The sequence below is a fragment of the Eupeodes corollae genome, chromosome 2 (genome assembly GCF_945859685.1).
Source record: "Eupeodes corollae chromosome 2, idEupCoro1.1, whole genome shotgun sequence".
NCBI classification, from domain to species: Eukaryota; Metazoa; Arthropoda; class Insecta; order Diptera; family Syrphidae; genus Eupeodes; species Eupeodes corollae.
In genome coordinates, this window is record NC_079148.1 from 61,568,258 (window position 1) to 61,590,710 (window position 22,453).

The window sequence follows — 22,453 nt, forward strand, 5'->3', positions numbered from 1 at the left end:
TATTCGATGTAATAGAAAAGGAATTAGAAGAAAAACATGTTTGTTCAGCTATTTTCTTAGATGTTGTTCAGCTTTTGACAAGGTTTGGCATGAGAGACTTGAGTACAAACTGCAAAGGAATCTTTCCAGGCAGTACTTTGAAATATTAAAATCGTACATCTCAGACCGATTGTTTAGAGAAAGGCACGATCAAGAATACTCGGAATTGGAGAAAATAGAAGCCGGTGTACCACAAGGAAGTGTCCTAGGTCCTACCCTGTATTTACAATACACAAGGGATATTCCAGTTGGTAATCATAATGGCTACTTTTTCAGATGATACCGTAATTTTGGTTCCCGACAAATGTGTCTCTTAGGCAGCAGCAAAACTACAAAATTCCATCGACACAGTGAGAGCTTGGACCGAAGAATGTCGTATCAAATCAATGAAACAAAGTCTTCACATATAAACCTTACAAATAAAAAGATTAACAATATTTCAATAATCAGAGACTGCAAAGTCATACTAATTCTGAAATGGAGTCCGTCTTGAATATAAGAAACCATGTTCAGAGATTAAGAAGAACCAAGCCTCATGAGCTTATGGTCTTAAAAAACATGGGAAAGTATTAAAAGTTTAAACTTCCCCCAAAGTGATTGTACAAAGTTAAGACAAAAAAGATTGGTGCTGATGAAGAGGTGGTTTTAGTGGTTAAGAGTCCCACACTACTTGGCGTCGAATACTGCCAAGTGTCTTTTTAAGATTTCGTCCTGTCAAAAAAAAAGCGAACAAAAGATGATTCACTCTCCAAACTGATTTTATTGAACTAAAAATAACGTTTTTGACATCGGGTCAAATTTTGAGAAACATCGAATTGACAGCTTTTTTTAAAAAAATGAAAACCCAAATAAAAATTTGTACTAACAGTTGGTAAAAATTGATTTTCGACTCAAATATCTTTTGAAAAATTTAAAATTTTGGCTTCAATTTTATTTATAAAAACTATTGTTTGCAACATTCAGTAAAATATTAAGAAAAAGTGAATTGACATTTTCTTACCAAAAATAAAAACCTAAAAAAAAACATTACTAAAACTTGGTAAAAATTTACTTTCGACTCAAGCATTTTTGCAAAAACTAAAAATATTGGTTCCAATTTATTTTATCTCACAGAAATATGGTTTTCAACATTTTGTAAATTTTTTTTATAAAAATCCAACAGTCATTTTTTTCATAAAAAAATAAAATCCACACAAAATGCAAAAGCTTCTAAAATTGGTAAAAAAGTGTTTTTTAAATAAAAATCTCGTTTACAAGAATAGATTTTGAAATAAAACAATTTCGCCACTAGCAAAATTTTGTTGGTAATTAAAAGTTTGTTAAAACAATTCAACTGACAACTTTTTTCGGGCAGACGGGATGGGAAGTTATCGGTGTGAGTAGCATCCCAGCTTCTTTTTACTTTTTTAGATGTAATTTGAAATTTGAATCCAAAATTCTCCAAATTCATCAAATCTTAAAATCAAGCAATTTTAAGGTAGCCCCAATTGACAATGAAAACATATGGTGGATGAAAAATGTGTTGGAAAATGTAATTTTTTAATTGTATTTAATTTTGTAAGGTTTTGGTTTAAAAATTTATTTATATTTAAAGAACTTAACAAAACCTTGTTGACCTTGATAGCATAACAATCAAAAATACACACAAAACTTTAACTTTTTAAAGTACAGAAAAAATTTCAGGAGATCAAGTTATGTGTTATAAAGTGACTTTATTTTATAATCAACGTTTTAAGCAATATCAAATAAAAATGTAACCAAAATGTCAAGGTATCTGATTTAAATAAAGGGGACCAAATGTGTCAATTCGCTTCGCACGAATTAAAATCTTAGAACAGTGCCGAGAAAAAACACCATTTATTTCGGAAGTGTTTGTCTTTTTTTTCTGATGAGTCGAAATATACAATTTTTGGGAGCGATGAAAGACAGTACGTGTGACGAAAAACAAAGACGGAGCTCAACAGTTGGATGTTGTGTCTACAGACAATTTGAATTCATAAATTTGTATACATATGAAAAATATACACCTTCTAATATTTTAAATATTTTCATATGCCAACTTCGGAAAATGAAGCCAGTTGAAAATTGTAAATGTTTGAAGTTAATAATTTTTGACATATTGAACGGAATTCAACAGTGTTTGCTATTCTGAAATGAACTCAACCGACATTTTACATTTTATCAGAAAGTGCTGAAATCACCCTTTTCTGGACAAGTAAACAAAATTCAGTTTCTAAGAAGTTCCTTTATACATCGAAGTCGTACCTAAAGTTAGTGGCGTTTCTAAAGCTTTTGCACGTTTTTAGAAGTGTATTTTGTATATTAACCCAACACACTTTTGCATTTGTAAATCTTGAAAAGACCGACGAAGTACAGAATATACAGTCTCATCTCGATCTCGTCTGGGAAGCTTCAAAAATAGTATCGTAATATTGCTTGTTCTAGTTCCAATAAACATAAATCTTACACCATAGTAGAAGTAGGTGGTATACTACTCAAAAGCGGGAGGGGAGATTTATGTAATCATTAAAAGATAGTAACACTTACAAAATGCATTGTATAAGTATTGAAAAGCACATGACGTCGTATTTTTTTATAATAAACACACACTCAAGGGGATGTTACTACCCTTATTATGCAGAGGCACAGTGTCAGCACTAAGAAGAGGAGAGAGGGTTTAAAAGAAGATGTCGGTGAACATTTGTTTTGAATTCCTGAATATTGCAATGACTAAGAAAGACAGAGTGTGGGAAGGCATTCCACATTCGCGCAGTACGGCTAAAGAACGAATCTCTGTATTTGACAGTACGACCGCAGTTGGGCTCGAGGGGATACTGATGAGCATTCTTAGAAGCCCGAGTATTACGGTTGAACTGTTTAAGGGGAAGAATGCAACTGGCTATTTCACTAGATCATAAAGCGTTAAAATAACGATAAAAAAAGGGTCAGACAAGAGACCTTACGACGATGCCCAAGAATACTACCAAAATAAAAAAGCACGTATACGCCACAGTGTACCATTCAGAAATTAAGTTTCTTCGTTTAAATTTATAATAAGTTGTAAACTTCTCGTAGAAAGTTATTGAAACCGGTCCGATTTTTAAAATTAAAAATGTTTAAATTTTTTAACGTTTCAAGGTCCCTAGAGTCTAAATAAAATATTTTAAGGCAGATGTCTGTACGTGCGTGTGTACGTACGTTCGTACTTCCGTAAGTCCGTACGTTTGGGAAGTTTTTTTTCTTGAATTATAGCTCAAGAACCAGTAGAGATATCGACTACAAATAAATAATGTTTTACAGATAATAATTCTAAAAAGAACTAAACATATACAAACTTTTTAAGCAAACCAAATCGACAGACGGGATGGGAAATTATCAGTGTGGGTCGCAACCCATCTTTTTTTTTACACAAAATGTTAAACGTTTCTTAAGAAATACACTTTAACTGGGTTATCTACTTTTCCTCAAAATTAAATCAAAATCCAAAATTTAAGTTTTTTTGTCCATGATTTACAGAAGTTTTTTTTTTTCTTTTAATCAAAGGAAATGTGAAATACTGAAAATGATTTCAATCATATTTCAAATTTGAAATATTTGTCAATCAATTTATGTTGTATTATTTTTTAAGTACATTTCGATGTGCAAATTGACTTTTTAAAACATGCAATTTGATAGCAACAATTTTCATTTTTTTTTTTTTGGTATTTAATAAATGTGTGATGAACATCTTCTATGGTCGGGCATATGATAAGTTTAGTCCTTTGAAGCCAATTTGACGTTTAAACAAAGAAGTGAGTAAAGTTAATTTTTAGCGATCAAAAGCATCAGGCACCACCCAAAGTCTGACGAAAATGTAAACAAAATACACTTCATGTGAAATAATCTATGAATATTTGTTCTTGTTATCAATTTTCTGAATTCAATACCTTCCCAGTTTCTTGAAAGCCGATTTTCTAAAGATAAAACAATTAACAAAAATGGACGTCTATTTTTAGATTTATGCCAAACACATGATCTGTTTATCCTTAACGGTTGCTCCAATCATGATAGTAATGGGGAGTTTACTTTTATAGGGGGAGCGGGAAAATCAGTGATTGACTTTTGTACTGCATCAGCGGAATGGAGAAATCGTATTTTCGTTGAGTCACAGATTTTCTCTGATCACATGCCCTTGGTTGTCCAATTTACACTAAATAAAATCTCAAACTCAAACTACTCAGAAATCACCCTACCACCCAAAATTATTTGGAAAGAAAGTAAAAAAGAAAACTACCAAACAAAAATTTTGCATGAACTTCAGAAACTAACTGATACTTCTTTAGTTTTCGATACAAGTTCAAGACTAGACTCTCTTTGTAAATGTATAAAAGTTGCTACCTATATAAGAAACAACAGAAAAATTGTCAACTTCAAACAAAAATGGTTTGATAAGGACTGTTTGAATGCAAGAAATAATTCCTTCGATCTTTTAAAGAAATCAAGAAAACAAAATTTAAATGAAACAGCCACCAAACAGTATATTTCAGCAAATAAAGCTTACAAGGATTTGTGCAGATCAAAACGCCAGGAATATTATACATTAGTAGCACACGAACTTTCAATGATCAAAGATAGTAAAAGTTTCTGGAATAATATAAAAGAATTGAAAGGATCTAAGCTTATTTGCGGAACAAACTTGAAAGCGAGTTGTCTAGCTGATTATTTCAAAAATTTACTCAATCCTGATCCAATCTCGAATCATTTTTCTTTTGCGGAACCTTTAATTTTAGATCAAACTCTCGATTGTCAAATTTCAATAATTTAAATCCAAACTGCAATCCATTACGCAGCGAACAACAAAGCCCCAGGTCCTGATAGAATAAGCAATGAGTTTTACAAAAATGCGCCTGTTGATTTTGTATATGAAATTCTTCACCTTTTTAATAATATTTTCAATACCGGAAAGGTTCCACAAGCTTTTCAAGATTCTCTGGTCTATCCAATTTTTAAAAAAGGCGATGTTAACCTAGCAAATAATTATAGAGGGATATCGTTTATGAATTCTATTGCGAAGCTATTTGCATCTGTACTCCTTAGTCGCATCAACATTTGGTTAGCAAATAATGAAGTGCTTAGTGAATACCAATCAGGTTTTCGTAAAGGCTACTCCACAGTTGATAACATTTTTACATTAAACTCAATTTCGCAGTATTTCCTTCGGCAAAAAAGAAGTTTGTACATATTTTTCGTGGACTTTAAAGCTGCTTTCGATTCGATAGACCGACAAGCATTATTTTATAAGCTATCACAAAAAGGACTGTCGACGAAACTTCTTTTGGTCTTGAAAAATATGTACAAAAATACTCGCTCAGCGGTTTGGGATGGAAAAGATATGTCTGAATGGTTTGAGACTACATCTGGTGTCAAACAAGGTTGTCTTTTAAGTGCAGTTCTCTTTGCTATATTCATTGATGATATATCAATGTATCTGCCCGCTGGAATAAGTTTTGCAGGTCTAAACGTTAAGGTACTCATGTACGCAGATGACATTGTACTTTTAGCAAAATCGCCTCAAAGTTTACAACTTATGATAAATAAGCTAGTTGATTTTTGTAGAGTCTGGAAATTAACGGTAAATCTAGAAAAATCTAAAGTAATGATAGTAAGAAATATACAATCAAAACTTAAATCGAATGAAAAGTGGTTCTTTAATGGTGAAGCCATTGAAATAGTGACAGAATACAAATACCTTGGAATACTTTTGAAATCTAATATGAAGCTAACCTCACATCTCGAAAAAAAAACTGATTGCATCAAAAAGTATGATTAACGCGTCATGGAAAGATGTACCAACCTCAGCCAAGTACAAGGTATTTTATGCTGTAATGTGTTCCGCTATGTGCTACGGTTGTCAAACATGGGGATATCAGTCACACGAAGAAGTAGAAAAACTTCAACGTTACTTCTCAAACGGCTTTTCTTCTTACCATCCAATATTCCAAACTATGTTCTTACACTTGAAACCGGCCTTCTTGCTCTTTTTATTCATACTCTAAAACTCCACTTTGACTACATTTTGAAAGTACTGGCATATACACCAAATAGAATTCAATTGTCAATAGCAAAGTACATCATCGATAACAAAGTGGAGTGGATAGGAGAATGGAGAGAATGGGCAACGAAGTGTGGAATTGAGCTAAATTTTCAATATACTAACATAATCTTGCTAAAAGAACAACTCTACGGGTTATTACAGGCTGTCGACATCTACGTAGATGTCGACAGCCTGTAATAACCCGTAGAGTTGTTCTTTTAGCAAGATTATGTTAGTATATTGAAAATTTAGCTCAATTCCACACTTCGTTGTAATGAAAATTTACAAAAAATGTCATCTTCAATCAACAGAGTCATTTACCCCGATTTAAATCACAATATTTTAAATAACTATTTTAGTGATGAATACAGTACAAAGGAAATTTCTTTAATCTGTAAAGCAAGAAGTGAGCAACTTAATTTAAACGGCTCACCCTATAAGGGTTCACCCACTACACATTGCACCCTTTGTAATTTGAATTCAAAAGAGGATACTTTTCATTTTTTATCAATTTGCCCAGTCTATAAAGAACTTAGAGTCCTCTACTTCGGGAAACCAACTTTAACTATGGAGCAAACGTTAACAATTTTAAACGGTGAAAATTGGAAAAACCTAACCATTTATCTTGAAAAATCAATCTGTTACAGAGAAATGATTATAACAGAATTTTCTTAATACTTAAATTAAAAACAGTACAATTATATATCATGTTTTTATAATTACTAGTATATTATCTATTTTTTTGTCTTATTATTTTAAATAACTAAAATTTTGTTTTAACTAAACTAAAAGTCTGTACATAATGCTTAAATTAATGGGTTCAAAAACCCGTATTTTTGTTTTAGCCAAACTAAAAGCTCTTTTTTTGTAATCTTGAAACCAAGTTTTACTCTATTTTATTTTTATTTTTGTATTTGCCAAACTAAAAGCTGTTAATCCATATGTCCTAAAAATTATGTATTATCTATTAAGTAATTTATTTTTGTTTTAGCTAAACTGAAAGCCCTATTTGCATATTTATATAATTTTTGCAATTGTTCATTTACATTTTGTTAAATAGTAAACATTTTCTTTATACACAATTTGAAAACACATAGTCAATCTGGCAGACGGCATTGCCACCGCCAAAACACTTTTATTACCAAATTTAAATGTTATTCAATTGTAACGGAAACTATTGTATTTAACAATTTTAAGTAATAAAAAACATCTATCTATCTATCTATCTTATCAATTTTATTTTTAACTGCCAATCCTTTGGCATAAGAACTCATAAAACGTTAAGCGATTGTTCTAAAGAAAATGTATTTTGTCAAAAATTGAGAAATCAAAACAAAAAATCGCTGTTCTCAGATTTCTGTTTAATCTGGTTAGTATTTTAGAGAATAAGGAAATCTCTGAGATCTGAGAAATATAAAATATTTGGATCTTAAGCCCTTATTTATTCTAGCTACCGTTGTTTTGGAAAATAAAAAATGTTGGTCCATATAGAAAAGAATCCAAAAATAATTATTGTTTATTAAAAAATATAATAAACCGAACATTGAGATTCAGAATTTCTTTTTTTAAGGTGAAATTCTTTAGAAACCTAAACTTCCAAATATCAAATACGTATGTACATAAAAATGATAATTATTTTCTGTAAGCTTTAAAAAATGGTAAGGCATATCATAACTTCAAGTGCTCTTTTTAGAATGAAAATATCCGATCTAAGATTATCATCAGTTAAACCTTTTCATGTGAAAAAATCTGTTTTCTGCTAATCAACAGATAAAAACAATTGTTTTAAAATTCAATAAAATAACAATAAATGTAAATAAAATTCTACCAAATGTTTTGTTGAGAATGTAATTTCAAAAATATGTAGATTCTAAAAAGTATTACATTTCTATTTGGAAATAAGAAGATTAAAAATAATTCTAAGGTATGTAATTCAATAATATACTGCTGAGCATCGTATTAAAACAATTGTTTGAAAATTCATAAAAATTGTGTTATAAATAAAATTCACTAAAAAATGTTGCTGACATTTTTGAAATTTAAAAAATACTGATAAATTATTATTTTTATTTGGAGAAAAAAATAGGATTTAAAATAATTCAAGGTAAATTAAATGAAATATTCAGGTGAATCCGATTGAATAATGAAAAATTGGAAAATGTATGTTTTGTTTTTATTTTCATTATAAAAACAAGATATTCCAAATAGTTTAATGGTGTGTAATTTAGTTTAAAGGATTTTAAATTATAACACCTCTTTGGAAATTTCACGATGGCCATAGTCAATGCAATTTGTAGATGGAAAAAACAGTATTAATAACCAATTTTATACAATTTCAACAACTGTAAAAACCTTTAAAGTTACACACAAATATTTTTTTTTTCTCAAAAAACAAGCAAAAATATTTCAATATCAAAACAGGAATCAATTAATAATTTACTATTTCCAATTAATCGTGTTTTTCTCATTTCATTCCATAAATTATTATTTTAAATATGCCATTTTATTACGAAATTTATTTAGGGATTTTTTACTTCCCATAGAAAGTTATTGTCGAATTGAAAATGTTGACATTTCTCGACGTTTCAAGGTCCCTAGAGTCGAAATAAAAGATTTTTAGAGAGACGTCATATGAATGCGTGTGTACATACGCTTGAACACTTTTGTGCAACGCAGAATAACGTTTTCAAACATCTTATAAAATTTTGAAAATCGAATTGATAGTTTTTTTTTTTTTTTTAAATTACTCTAAGCTGGTAATTCATTTTCGACTCAAATATCTTTTTAAAAAATTAAGATTATGGCTTTTAAATAATTTAATCTTATAAGAAATATTATTGTCAACATTCAGTTAAGTTTTGGGAAAAAAAAAAAACGAAATTACAGTATTTTTAGAAAAAAATTAAAATCTAAAGAAATTAACAAGAGTTGGTAAAAATTGATTTTCGACAAAATATCTTTTCAAAACCAACGAATAAAAGAAATTGATCTGAAATATCACCGGAATACGACAGTAATAAAATCTACACAAAGAAAAACAAAACAAACATGAGCTCCATAGGAAATTTTGTCACTAGAGGATTTTACTAAAATTCTTGATGATCGCTCAAAACTTGGATCTCGAACCCGTAATCTCACAACTAAAACATCTGCTAGAAAGCAATGCAAATCTACAGGCACAGGTTAAGATTTAAGAAACCAGATGCGATTAGCTCGAGAGGCGTTTTGAAGTTTCTGATCTGCAGATGCGAGACCGGAACATCATATTCCATCTTCCGATCATAAATAGTGACAATCCAAAGGAGTGCCTTCAAACACCGTAACTGCTTGATAAATGGCCCAACTTCGACCACTTCCAAGAGCTCAACACCAAGGCCTCAAATCGGCGTTCGTACCGTGTCTAGGTGGCAAATGGGAAATAAGCACATGACATATTATGTCAAGGAAAAAAACTTGCAAATACTGGCATTTCCATTCACAAGGACTATCCAGTGGGAATGTGCTAAAGCTAAACCGAGAAGTGAAGCATCAAAGCCCGAATCTCAAAATCAGCCTGTCAGGACGATAAATTGCACATTGATGATCATTATTTCTACTAAAACGAAGAAAGTGGATTAATGTGAGGAAGGCCGGATGGATTTAGTGTACTTTTTTCTAAATACAAAATTAATTTGCGGCAAGAAAACATGATTTCGAGGTGCACAGTCAGATATACTCCGGCCATATGCCATTGGTCACCACTTTGACTACTTCAGAATCAGAAAACGAACTAGAAACACAATATTGCCTTCTTCCAAGACTGAAATGGAACAAAAATCGAGTTGAAGCGTATCAAATCAGTTTAAACCGAAATATGACAGTACAAGGAATAAAGGATAACAATTTGACGATAGAAGTTTTGGAGAACATCATAACATCCACAGCCATTACACATCAAGCTATACCAGTTCCCTCCAAAGCTAAATCCCAGTGGTATAATAAGGACTGAGAGTCTGCAAGGAAAAAATCTTTTGCGTTTTTAAACTTGTACCAAAACTTCAATACCATTTCTTTAAAAGCCGACTACATTACTGCTAATAGAGCCTTCAAAGCTATTTGCAATGCCAAAAAATCGAACTATTTGAAGAAACAAGAAGAAAGTATAGCTGTCTGCAGAAACTCTTCGGATTATTGGAGATCAATAAGAATCCTTAAAGGATTTTCTTAACTCTTCGCTTCAAATATTCAGAAAATAGGTCGAAAGTAAGCGCCTTCTCAGTGAAGAACAAATTGGGTTCAGGAAAGGATATTCTACAGTGAACCACATCTTTAGGTTGTCGAACATTGCTGAATTATATCATCGTAGGTGCAAAAAATTATGCACCTTTTTTCGTCGATTTCCGAGGAGCTTTCGATTCTATCGATAGAAAAGCCCCAAATTACAAGCTGTTTAGAGACGGGATTTCTCTTAAATTTGGAAGGTTGATTGAAAACATTTACAAAAAAACAAGCTAAAAGGTATGGGATGGTCAAAATTTGTCAGAGACGTTTCTTGCGTTCGCTGGATTGAAACAAGGTTGTAATTTCAGCCCCTCACTATTTTAATTGCCATGTGGCATAACAATCGATGGGTTCCCTATTAAAATACTTACGTATCCAGACGACCTTCTTCTCCTATCGGAATCACAGGGATCAATAAATTAAGGGATTACTGCTTTAAGTGGAACCTTACTGTAAATCTCAACAAATCAAAAACAATGGTCTTTCGGAGAGGAAGTGGACCTTTGGCTGTAAATGAGAAATGGTACTCAGGTGAAGAATTAATTGAAAATGTCAAAGAATACCAATACCTTGGTTTTACTGTAACGAGCAACCGGAATTCCGAAAAGCACCTTGAGAAAAAGCTATCGGCTACCAAAAACTCTGTTGGTAAAGTATGGCAAAATATTTACGGAAATTCGGATCTCTCATTCAGCACGAAATATTGAGTGTTTACCGCAACGTCTCAGTCCATCATGTTGTATGCTGCATGGGGCAGGCGCCACTGAAAAACTCCTCCGATTCTTTTCAAAACGACAACCTTTATGCTTCTTATCGAAACTGGGTTATCACCATTGTACCTAAAATCACTTATATTACATTTCAACTACATTGTTAAACTGATGAACAGCCACACCGATAAAATTGCTATGAAGATTGCAATATCAGTCATAAGGTCCCAAAGTTCATGGTTTGAAGAATGGAAAAATTTAGCAGACTCGGGCGAAATACCTTCCAGCTTGACTTTGGAAAATGTAACAGAATGGAAACCTTTACTGGAAGGCCTCCATTTCAAAGCAATCTCACTTCACAGAAAAATATATTAAAAGCTCCAATACGACAGGGCAACTATTTCAATGGCAATTTTAGCTGTGAACAAATATCTTTCCTCCTCCGAGCAAGAGGAGAGTTTATATCTTTAAACTTCATACCGCACCGCAATGACTTAGCTCTGATTTTCTCCATGTGCAATACCAACGAAATGGAAAATATAGTTCATTTCATCGCAAAATGTCCAACTCTGGCAGAAATCCGAAGACAAATATGGCAAAAAAGTATTTTAGAAGGAGTTGATCTTCTAGCGATTTTAAATGGGAAAAACTGGCAACAACTAGCACAATTTATAAAAAATAGCAGTAAACTATAGAAGAGAAAGAATAAGTGACAGCTTTTAAGCCTGATTCACGTAGAGTGCATGGAAACCAATGCTCCGGCCGGAAAGTCTTCAAATTCAAACCCACAGGACAGGGCAGTAGAGGAAGACCGCGAACCAGGTGACACGCACAAGTGGAAAGTGACCTTTTCCAACTTTGGAGCGCGAAACTGAAGACTTCTAGCTAGGGACCGAGCTAGATGGAGAAGTTTGTAGGCCGCATGTTTTTTTACCTAGTTTCGTGCTAGAGACAGGAAATGCAATCGGAACCAATTATAAAGTGGTAACTAAGAGTAACTCAAACACGCCTAATATCGTGGCTAGTTCTCCGCTAACCGTTCTTTAACGTCATTTAGGCATAAGTTTCAATTTCCGAACCACTGCCGTAAGAATTATACAGTTGAATTCTAAGAAATACTTACTTATTTAACACTTATATATAATTTGTAAATTATATGCAATAAATTGTTGGTTTAAGTTGTGAAGAAATTAAATATTTTAGTTCCAAGAGTCTAACGATTGAAATTTATAAAAATAAAGTTGCTTAACCCTAAAACCGTATTTTTGTTTTACTTTATTTTGGAAGAACCCTGGACACCAACTCTGCCTCAGCCTCGTACAAAAAACCATCACAAGATATCTTTAAAGTAAAAAAAAAAAACCCTTAAAATTAAAATTAAAAGTTTTCAGCAATTCTAATATGAGGGTAGACATTTTTTTTTTGTTTTTTCTTTTCTGGTCCTATTTTACCTTTAGTAAATTTGTTATTTTCAATTATTTATGTAAATAGGCTGATTATCATAAGATGCTACAAAGAAGCTTGGGTAACTAAGTTTTTTCTTTTAAATTGTTAATTGGGGTCAATCAAAGTGCGATTGTTTGGAAAAAGGTTCAAGGTCCACCGTTTAATTTTTAGGAAAAACATTTTTGGATATTTACACTTTAAGCAAAACTTAAATTCCTTTGAGAAGCAATTTAAATTTAAATTTTTAAAATATTTAAGACAAGAAAAGAAATAATTCTACTATAATGAACTTTCAAATTAAAACCAAAAATGTGTATAACTTTACCAGAATTTTTTTTAATTTAAAATACTCAACAAGGTCCATAGAAAAATACCCCAATTCTAAAAGAATTTTCATTTGATAAAAGGTCTCAAAGTGACCAATACCAATGGGACGTAGCCGAACATTCACATTTAAAAAGAGAAACTTCGTTTTTGTGTTGAGGCTTTGAATCGATTAACAAAATAACAGAAGTTCTGAAATACTTCATGAATTTGGAGTTACTTTTTTGTTAACTTAGGGATATCAATAATATTAGGGGATCAAATGATGCTTGACTTGTAACTTACATAGATATGAGGGTTCGTTCTCCCCCATCGTCATATGTATATTCAACTTGGCACTACACCCGTGGGATTTCAAGCTTCACTACCACAAATTTTCAAAATTTCGGTTGCTTTCAATGTAACTCCAATGGGATGGAATTCTAATTTTTCAAAGGCCATCACATGAACTTTTCATAGGTTTTATGAATATGACTTCATCTTTGTTCCATTAGTTAGGGTCCGTGACATTTTAATCCCTAAATATGTTCCAGACTGAAAGTTTTTGCATAATTATATAAAGTAGTTTTTTTTTTTAAATACTGACAACCATAAAACACTTGGTGTGTTGAAAAAGGAAAAACTGGAAAATGATTCAATTGGAAAATTTTTGTGTATGACAAGAAAACAATTTATTTTGTTATCCTAAAGAGAATTGACGCTTATGAAATTTTCCGGGTTATTCTGCCAAACATGTTTGAAGCCAATAAATAGAGGCTTGACCGCACTTCCCTGGATAATATTTATGAAAAAACCCCTGATTATTGAGACAATACCACGAAAGAAGCAATACAAAACTTTACCTGGCTAAGAAGCAAATAAAGTATTTGTCCCCCGAATTTTTTTGAACTTTAGAATTTGGAAAAGACATTAGAGCCATTTAAATACAATTGGTTTACAGAACACCATTAAGATAATTTACCAAGATAATTTTTCAACAGCAAATAGAAGTTGAACAGAATTTTTGAAAATATCAGGTAAGTCATTGATACAAAATAGGAAAAGAAGTGGCCCAAGATTGCTACCTTGGGGAACACCTGAGGTTACCAAAACTGGACTTGAAACCATATTTTCAATTCTTACAAATTATTGATTACGTTTTTGAGGTAAGCGTCCATTTATTTTAAAATATTTGAATGGAAACCAAAGGAAATTAATTTTCTCAACAAAATTGTATGATTTTGTTCTATCAAAAGCTTTCGCAAAATCTGTGTAATTTACATCAATTTGGTGACCTAAATTTTTGTATTTAAAAATTGGTACAGCTGAAAGAAGATCTGTCAGAATAATAATAAAAAAAAACACACAACAATAACAATTACTTTAAGCAGGGGGTTTGTTCGTAGACTACTACATTAACATGTGGTGTTGAAGCGTGCTTGAAGGTTGCCTCAATTCTTTATATACCTGAATCAAGTTGAAATGAGCTTGATTTGCCACTCAAAATTTGCAAAGAAAAACTTGTGTGGAGGAATTGGTTTTACAGATAATGCGTTATGGTCTGTTTACTTCCATGTTTGTGTACAAAAAATATAATTTTGGTTTAATCAAATTAAAAAAAATGCACATGAAGTAAGTAGCATATTCTTATATGGTGCTGAACTTTTCAGTTTTTCATTGTTTAACACGAATCAAACTATCTAACATGCACCTCATAAGAAAGATACAAAACATGCATTTTAGAAAGTGCTGTCAAATTTACTCATTTTTAAATCTTCACTGCGATAAACCTTTGGTGGAAACATAGAAAAACTAAAAATTAACTTTTATATTCCTGCAAAATAAGCCCAGTTATTCCATTTTTATTAACAACACTAAATAATATCAACATTAATAGATTGATTTTTTCCCCAATGGAAAACACACATGATTCCAACTATTCAACGAACACAGCCATCAAGATAAAAATGCAATATCAATCGTACCAACATTTGAGAACGAAATCATATAAGATCCATTCGAGACTCGTATAAATGTGAAAGAAGGCATCCATATTAAGATTCTACTCTAACTTTTATCGGTGTTATCCATACTATGGATATTGTTTTTGTTATTCGTGTAAAATCCTACTATACTGTGGATAGATTTTGCAACAAAACACGGGTAATCAATTCATAATTATTATTAAAATTGATTTTAATTATTATTTGGTCTATATCATATAAACCAAAACAACAAGAAGACGGCCCTTTTTAAAAATGTATCAATAAGAAAAAAAGGAAATCAACCGAACTTTCACCGGAATCAGAAATAACTCGCATAAAAGAAATTAATACCGAAGTAGGCAAATTATCTGTTCAAGAATTCAACACATTGCTAGATGATAAGTTAAAAAATATAGTAATTAAAACGGATACATCATCACTTGAGACAAAAATTACTTCTCTTAAAGCCACAAATGCACGCTTAAATGACAAACTAATCAAAATGACGAATATATGTCAGCTTCTGGAGTCTCTAATTGAGCTGCTGTCAGGCAAGGCCAACGAAAACACCATAGTTGTGCATCTTCCTTTGAAAGAAAACACAACAACAAAGTTGAATTACACACTTAATTAAGCGACCAGTTTAGAAAGGTGTGAGGATTCAAAGAATTTTTAGTATTGTTTTCGGAAGTTGGTAGAAACAATCGTGTCTTTAAGTGTATTACAAGATGAAGTTCTGGCATCCCATTTCTGATCCTTGTTGACATGTCAAGATAACTTGCACTCAATTCATTATACTTGCCCAGCCACGATGATTTGCTTAATTCTGTAACAGTCCTTGATGAACTGGAACTTGCTGTTTTTAATATAAAAAACAATAAGTCCCAAGGAATTGATAGCATTCCCGTTGAATACAAGCAATATCTTTTTTCCTTTTAGAACAACTTGTACGATTCCACTTGTGTTCCCACGAGCTTAATAAAAGCTGTTATATTTTTAATCTTTAATAAAAGTGATGCTAGTTTACCTGAGAATTACAGAGGTATATCAATATTAAATTCCATTAGAAATGTATTTGCGAGGATCCTATACATAAGTCGTATCAATTGGGTAGAATCAAACAATCGCTTAAGTATGTTTCAAGCTGTTTTTCGAGAGGGCTTTTGAACGGTTGACCATATTTTTGCTTTGTCGAGCATTGCTAACAAATTTATCCAAAAGAAAAAGAAGATCTATGTATGCTTGCTTTGTCGAATTAAAAGCTGCATTTGATACCGTCAAACGAGAAGCTCTCATTTAGAAAATGGTCTCACTTGATATATCTAGAAAATTTCTAAATATCTACGATAAATGAGTATGTAAAACTTATGCGACAGTTTGGGATAGGGCCGAGATTTCAAATTGGTTTCAAACGACTGCAGGTGTTTCCCAAAGGTGTACTCTCAGTCCTATTTTATTTGCCCTTTACTTTACATTTTGATATTTCACATAATTTACCGGTGGAGATTTTCTGATATTCGTATCAAAGTACTTCTGTACGGGGATGACTTAATTATGCTAGCAGATGACCCATCATCTCTCCAGCTAATAATCATCAAAACTCAGAGAAAACAAAGATAATTGTATTTGATGCACGGAGTTGTAGAAGGAAGGAGTGTTGATGTCTGCTAACGGTAGCTTCAATAAACATGTTCAGCGTAAGAGTAAAGAAGCTAAACTTGCTTTCAACTTAATGTGGCCAACTTTCTTCCCAAACAAGAACATAGACCTAGGATCTAAATACTGAGATCTCCCAGCAAACATTAACACTTGCTTGTCTTAGGTATTTAAGTTTTTGGTCACACTTTAATCTTGGGCATATCTGTTACAATTAAACCACTCCGAAAATCCAAATTTGTTTCGCAATGCAAACGTTGCCAAGCTTTAGGTCATACCCAAAAATACTGCAACCGAGATTTTGCTTGTGTAAAGTGCGAAGGAAATCAAGCAACTAAAAATTGTCCTATGAGTAAAGATCAGAAAGCAAAATGGGTGAACTGCCAGGGTATTTACAAGGCAAGCTTTAGAGGCTGCCCAGTAGCCAAAAAATTCCAAGACAAGCCCAGAAACACAGAAAATACCGATTTAACTACTGAAACAATACTAAGAAGGAACCGTCTAATAAGGCTGTTCAAAGTGAAAGCGCTTAAAATAAAGCCTATTTTCAGATTGTTAAAAATGCGCGGAAGAATAAAGAGACTTCCATAAAAGAAATGCTACAACTTATTCTTCAAAAAATTAATAAACAGGATTTGAATATCAAACTACTGCTAAGCGAAAAAGTCGCTCTTACAAAAAAAAACAATGATGGACAGAACACTTAAAATCGCTACATGGAATGCAAGCGGTCTTATACAACATTCATCCGAATGAAAAACCTTTATGGATCTAGAACATATCGATATTTGACTGGTGTCCGAAACTCATTTCTCCAATGGGCCAAGTCTAGATAAAGTATTATTCATGTTACCACGCTCCACATCCAGCTGACAAGGCAAGAGCTGGATCGGCGATTCTTATAAAACAAAGCTTAAAACATTATGCAGTATCCAAGTTTACTAGTGAAAATATGCACGCAACAACTATTGGTATTGGTATGAAAAAGAAAGAGTTTAAGATAGCAGCTGTATACTGCCCAACAAGTCGCTCCCCAACCGAAGATAACTATGCAGATCTATTTGATCTTCTTGGGCATAACTTTCTTGTTGGTGGATACTTCAACACGAAACACACCCCTTGGGGTTCAAGACTTATATCAACAAAAGGCAAAAGACGTTTCCAAGCAGGCCGTAAATACAATTGCGAACTCTATTCCTCCAGGACGCCAACTTACTGGCCTTCCGATACTAACAAAATACCAGACTTTATTGACTTTAGAAGGAGCTAAAGGAATCAAGCGAAATCACATTAGTGTCGAAGGTAATTATGACCTGTCATCGGCTCATACTCCAGTGATGCTATAACTAAGTGAATCGGAAGTACTAGAAAAAAAAGTAATACAAATAAGAAAACAAACTGGAGAGATTTTAGAGAAAGGCTTCTAAGTTTTATAAATTTAAGATCTCCCATGGATACAATCGAGTAAATTGACCATGAAGTGAAACAATTTATTGCTGATGTGCAACAGGCCGCTGACGAAAGTACTCCAACATTTTCTAATAGAAGACAAAACGAAATAAAATATACTTAAGAGATAAGAGAATTGATAATAGAGAAAACAAGAGCTCGAAGAACATGGCAAAATACTAGATTTCCAGATGATAAAACAACGTTTAACCCTATAAGCAACAATCTTAAAAAAAAAAAATGTACAAATGCAAAAATTATTCACTCAGTACATTCCTAAGGAATTTAACAACTGATGCTTTTTTGATTTTTGATTTTTCGCTATGGATAGCAGCCAAGCGCCTGAAAAGACCGCAGTTACAAAACTCGCCCTTGAAATCTCAAGATGGGAAATGGATCGGTAACCCGAAAGAAAAAGCTAACCTTTTCGCTGATCATCTTGCGAATGTTTTAAAGCCATACTCATCAAACGCGGCTGAAAATAGCTAACAGTTTGTTGATAAGGTAGATGAAAGTGAAATACCAATTGTAAGACTTAAAGAAATAAAAAGTATGCGTTTACATCAACTATCAAATACAAAATCACCAGGCTACGATCTAATTACTGCTCAGGTTTTGAAAGAAATGCCTTTGAAAGCCTTCATAAAACTCCAATATAATAAATGCATGCTCTGAGCACCGGTATGTCCTACACCATTAGAAAATTGCTGAAGTAATTGTCATACCAAAGCAAAGTAAACCACCTGCAGAAGTGACGGCTTACAGACCAATATCGCTTATACCAATTATGGCAGAAGTTTTTGAAAAACTGCTTCTAAAGAGACTTATCAAAATCATAGAAGAAAGAGTGTTAATCCCAAACCATCAGTTTGGCTTTCGAAATAACTATTCCCCGATAGACCAAGTTCATAGAATATCGGACGTAATAGAAAAAGCATTAGAAGAAAAAAAAAGTATGTTCAGCTATTTTCTAAGATGTTGCTTAAGCTTTTGACAAGGTTGGGCATGAGGGATTTGAGTACAAACTGCAAAGGGATCTTCCCAGGCAGTACTTTGAAATATTAAAATCGTACATCTCAAACCGATTGTTTAGAGTAGGGTACGATCAAAAATACTCGGAATTGAAGAAAATAGAAGCCGGTGTACCACAAGGAAGTGTCCTAGGTCCTACTCTGTATTTACTATACACCAGGGATATTCCAGTTGGTAATCACACCATAATGGAAACTTTTGCTAAAGTGAAGAGAGCACATCAAAAAGAAAAGAGAAAAGAACTTAACTTGAAATATAGAAAAATGTACTGGTTACTTGGTAACAACTCTGATTTATCAATCCAAAACAAAATAATGCTGTAAAATCAAGTACTAACGCCTGTTTGGACCTATGGAATCCAATTATGGGGCTGTACAAAGAAAACCAATACCGAAATCAACCAAAAATTAAAAAACAAAGTCCTTCGTGGAATAGTTAATGCACCTTGGTACATAAGAAATACCGATTTACATCGTGACTTACAAATAGAAATGGTTAAAAAAGTTGTTAAAAAATACGCTGTACCGCACACCCAGAGACTGCAAAGTCATACTAATTCTGAAATGGAGTCCGTCTTGAATATAAGAAACGATGTTCGGAGATTAAGAACAACCAAGCCTCATGAGCTTATGGTCTTAAACAAACATGGGAAAGTATTGAAAGTTTAAGCTTCCCCAAAGTGATTGTGCAAAGTTAAAAAAGAAAAATCTGTAGTCGATCCTTTAAGATTGGTGCTGATGAAGAGGTGGTTTTAGTGGTTAAGAGTCCCACACTACTTGGCGTCGAATACTGCCAAGTGTCTTTTGAAGATTTCCCCCTTGCAAAAAAAAAAAAAAAACTATTTTAAAGAACTTGAGTTGATACAACTATTTTTTCAAAAGATTATTTCGGTTACCTAGTTCGACTCCAATCTATGCAATTGAAAAATTTGAAATTGCATGCATTGCATTTGAAATTATTAGAAAGAAAGATGAGTAAACCAAGTTCTAATCTTCACACATCTATCATCAAGGATCTGCTGAGAACAGAAGCATCGCCATTCAAGAAATGGACTCAACTTGAACGGTTTCATAATTTTTCCCTTGAACTGAATGAGTTTAACATAGATAACTGGCAAGATATCTTTTCGAATGTTATTGCAAAAGTTGGTGAAAATATATATCTTCAACATTTAAATAGAGCATCATCATCGTCATTAAGATAAATATATAGAAATCTAAGCCATCTCCTTAAATACTAATGCAACAAATTATTTCAATAATAGACTTTCTGTGAGAGCTATAGGTGATATTTTCAGAGCAAGGGTTGAACTTGAATTATGTTCCGCATCGGTCAGATCTAGCTCTCCTTTACAATTATGGTAACAGAAATGAGCGTGACGATATTTACCATTTCCTTGCTTTTTGTCAACACACTACAAGAAACTCGAAGCCTCTATTTTAAACATAGTGTCTTCTCAAAGAACAATTGTTAGGTGTAATGAACGGATCCGTTTGGTGGACAAATTCTTCAAGTTATGTGACCATGCCTTAAATTATCGAAGAGGCTTTTCAACATTTTAATTTTTTTTTAATTCTGATTTTCTAAATATGGTCAAATGGACGCCATATTATTTTCATGAAATTTAAAAAAAAAAAACTGCTCGAAAAAATTGTTGCCAATTGTGATCACCCCTTGGAGAAATTATAAGGCCAAGAAAGTTTGTTGTTCACATTTTTATAGTGAACAGTCTTTCAATGTTTTTCGAAAGTTAAAAGATAACAGCTTTAGAGTATTTGCTGCCCAAAGAGATTGAAAAGTCTTATAAATAAATAAAAGACACAAATGTCTACTTTCTGGATTTCTGTCCTTTGAAAAGGGTTACATTATACTAAAGTTTATAATTCCTACGTAATCCTTTCATGTTTACCTATTTTTCTGTTATAATATCAAACAAAAATCGTATAAAACTGTTAAATTCTCAGTTTAAAGATACGACTCACAATAAAAAAATTAAAACCTGTAATCATGTCTACAGTTTTCAGGAATTGCAGGTTTTCCGAAAAAAGACTTAAATTCAATTTATCATTATTAATATTAAATAATTTTCCTGCATTAATTTAAAGTCTTTAGTCTTAAGTCAACAAAAACATTCGACACATTCACAATACAAGATAGAAAATATTCGTTCTTTGATCCTTGCTCACCTTTAACTGAGATGACGGACGACCTTCGCCTTTGATGCAACAGCGGTGTTTAATCCTTGATGAATGGTTTTTGTTTTATAAACAAATCTTTATTACACTCACAAACGTATATTATTTTTTTTCAGAAACCATCAAACACAAAATTAAATTTAATAAAAAAATCTTTTTTGTATAAGTTTCTTGTTCACTAAACCGTTACTCTACTTCACCAAAACACTTTCAAATCGAAGATTATAAAAACAAAAACTTGAATTTAAAAAATAAAACCGCTATACACTGACTTCCGCGTTTTTATGCAACATTTTTACATTATTCAATTTGAATATTATTTGCAAGTAAATCACTTAAGAAAACCCCCTCACTTCATGGATTCCATTTAACCTTAATGGGTTGTTTTTATTTTTATTTTTATTTTTATTTTCATTTTTATCCTTAAAAAATATACACTCACTTATTGCTCGCTCGAATGAAACGATTTATTAGGATTTTACGCCTCTTTTTCTAATCACCATAGAAATACGACGACCGAATCGGTTGCAACATCGACGAAAACTGATTTGCTTCTTCATACAAAAGTGTCTATTAACTTTTTGAAAGTGCGGGAGAAGAAAATGTTTGTTTTTGTTTTTCGTGTTGATGTTGACTATGAGAATTTAATTCAGAGCGCAGTAGAGAGAGAATCATGTCAAGAGAGAAAATTGAGTATAAAAGTCTCCAAAGTGAGAAAGCATTTTGAAGGATATTGTGAATGGGAGATGGGGAATTGGAGGTGGATACATAACTCGTATTTTCGCTCCGTTATCAACAACTGTTGATTCTGTTGTCATCTTTTTTCATTGAAGAAAGATAAGAATTTTCTGGGGAAAAATATGTTGCTGCAATAAAGCATCTTCCTACGATATGAGCAAAAATGTATCGAGTACTGAAGAAGTCACAAAACTATTAATGTTGCAAGCTTGCAAGACATCTTAAAAACAAAATTCATAACCACTAAAGTTGATTTTCAATTCATTAATGTAGGCAACTTGAAAGTTTAAAAAGATTGTAAGAATTTTAGTCCAACTACTTTTTGAATTAAATGTTGATTTTTTCAATTGAATTTTTCGAAAATGCACTTTAAGTAATGATTTTTTTTTAATTTTTAATTTTTGTAAAAAAAACTGTCGATGTTGATGTTTAATTAAAATCTCGAGTACGAAGGGAATACTTGCTTATTGTTTGTATATATTCTATATATTTACAGTGACAGTAAAAAGAGGCTGAAATTCAACCCACACATAACTCCTCACCCGTGGCCTTGTCGATTTTTTTAAA

At 32.3% G+C, this 22,453-nt stretch overlaps 1 protein-coding gene across 1 annotated transcript in view; it reads right to left on the minus strand.

Annotated features, from left to right (window-relative positions):
* LOC129944277 (allatostatin-A receptor) overlaps positions 1–21,677 on the minus strand; it is a 412,899-nt gene extending 391,222 nt beyond the window's left edge. Inside the window, exon 1 of the mRNA XM_056053612.1 lies at positions 21,140–21,677. The gene's annotated coding sequence lies outside the window, so the exon portion shown is untranslated. The remainder of the gene's footprint in view (positions 1–21,139) is intronic.
* Positions 21,678–22,453: the final 776 nt, after the last annotated feature.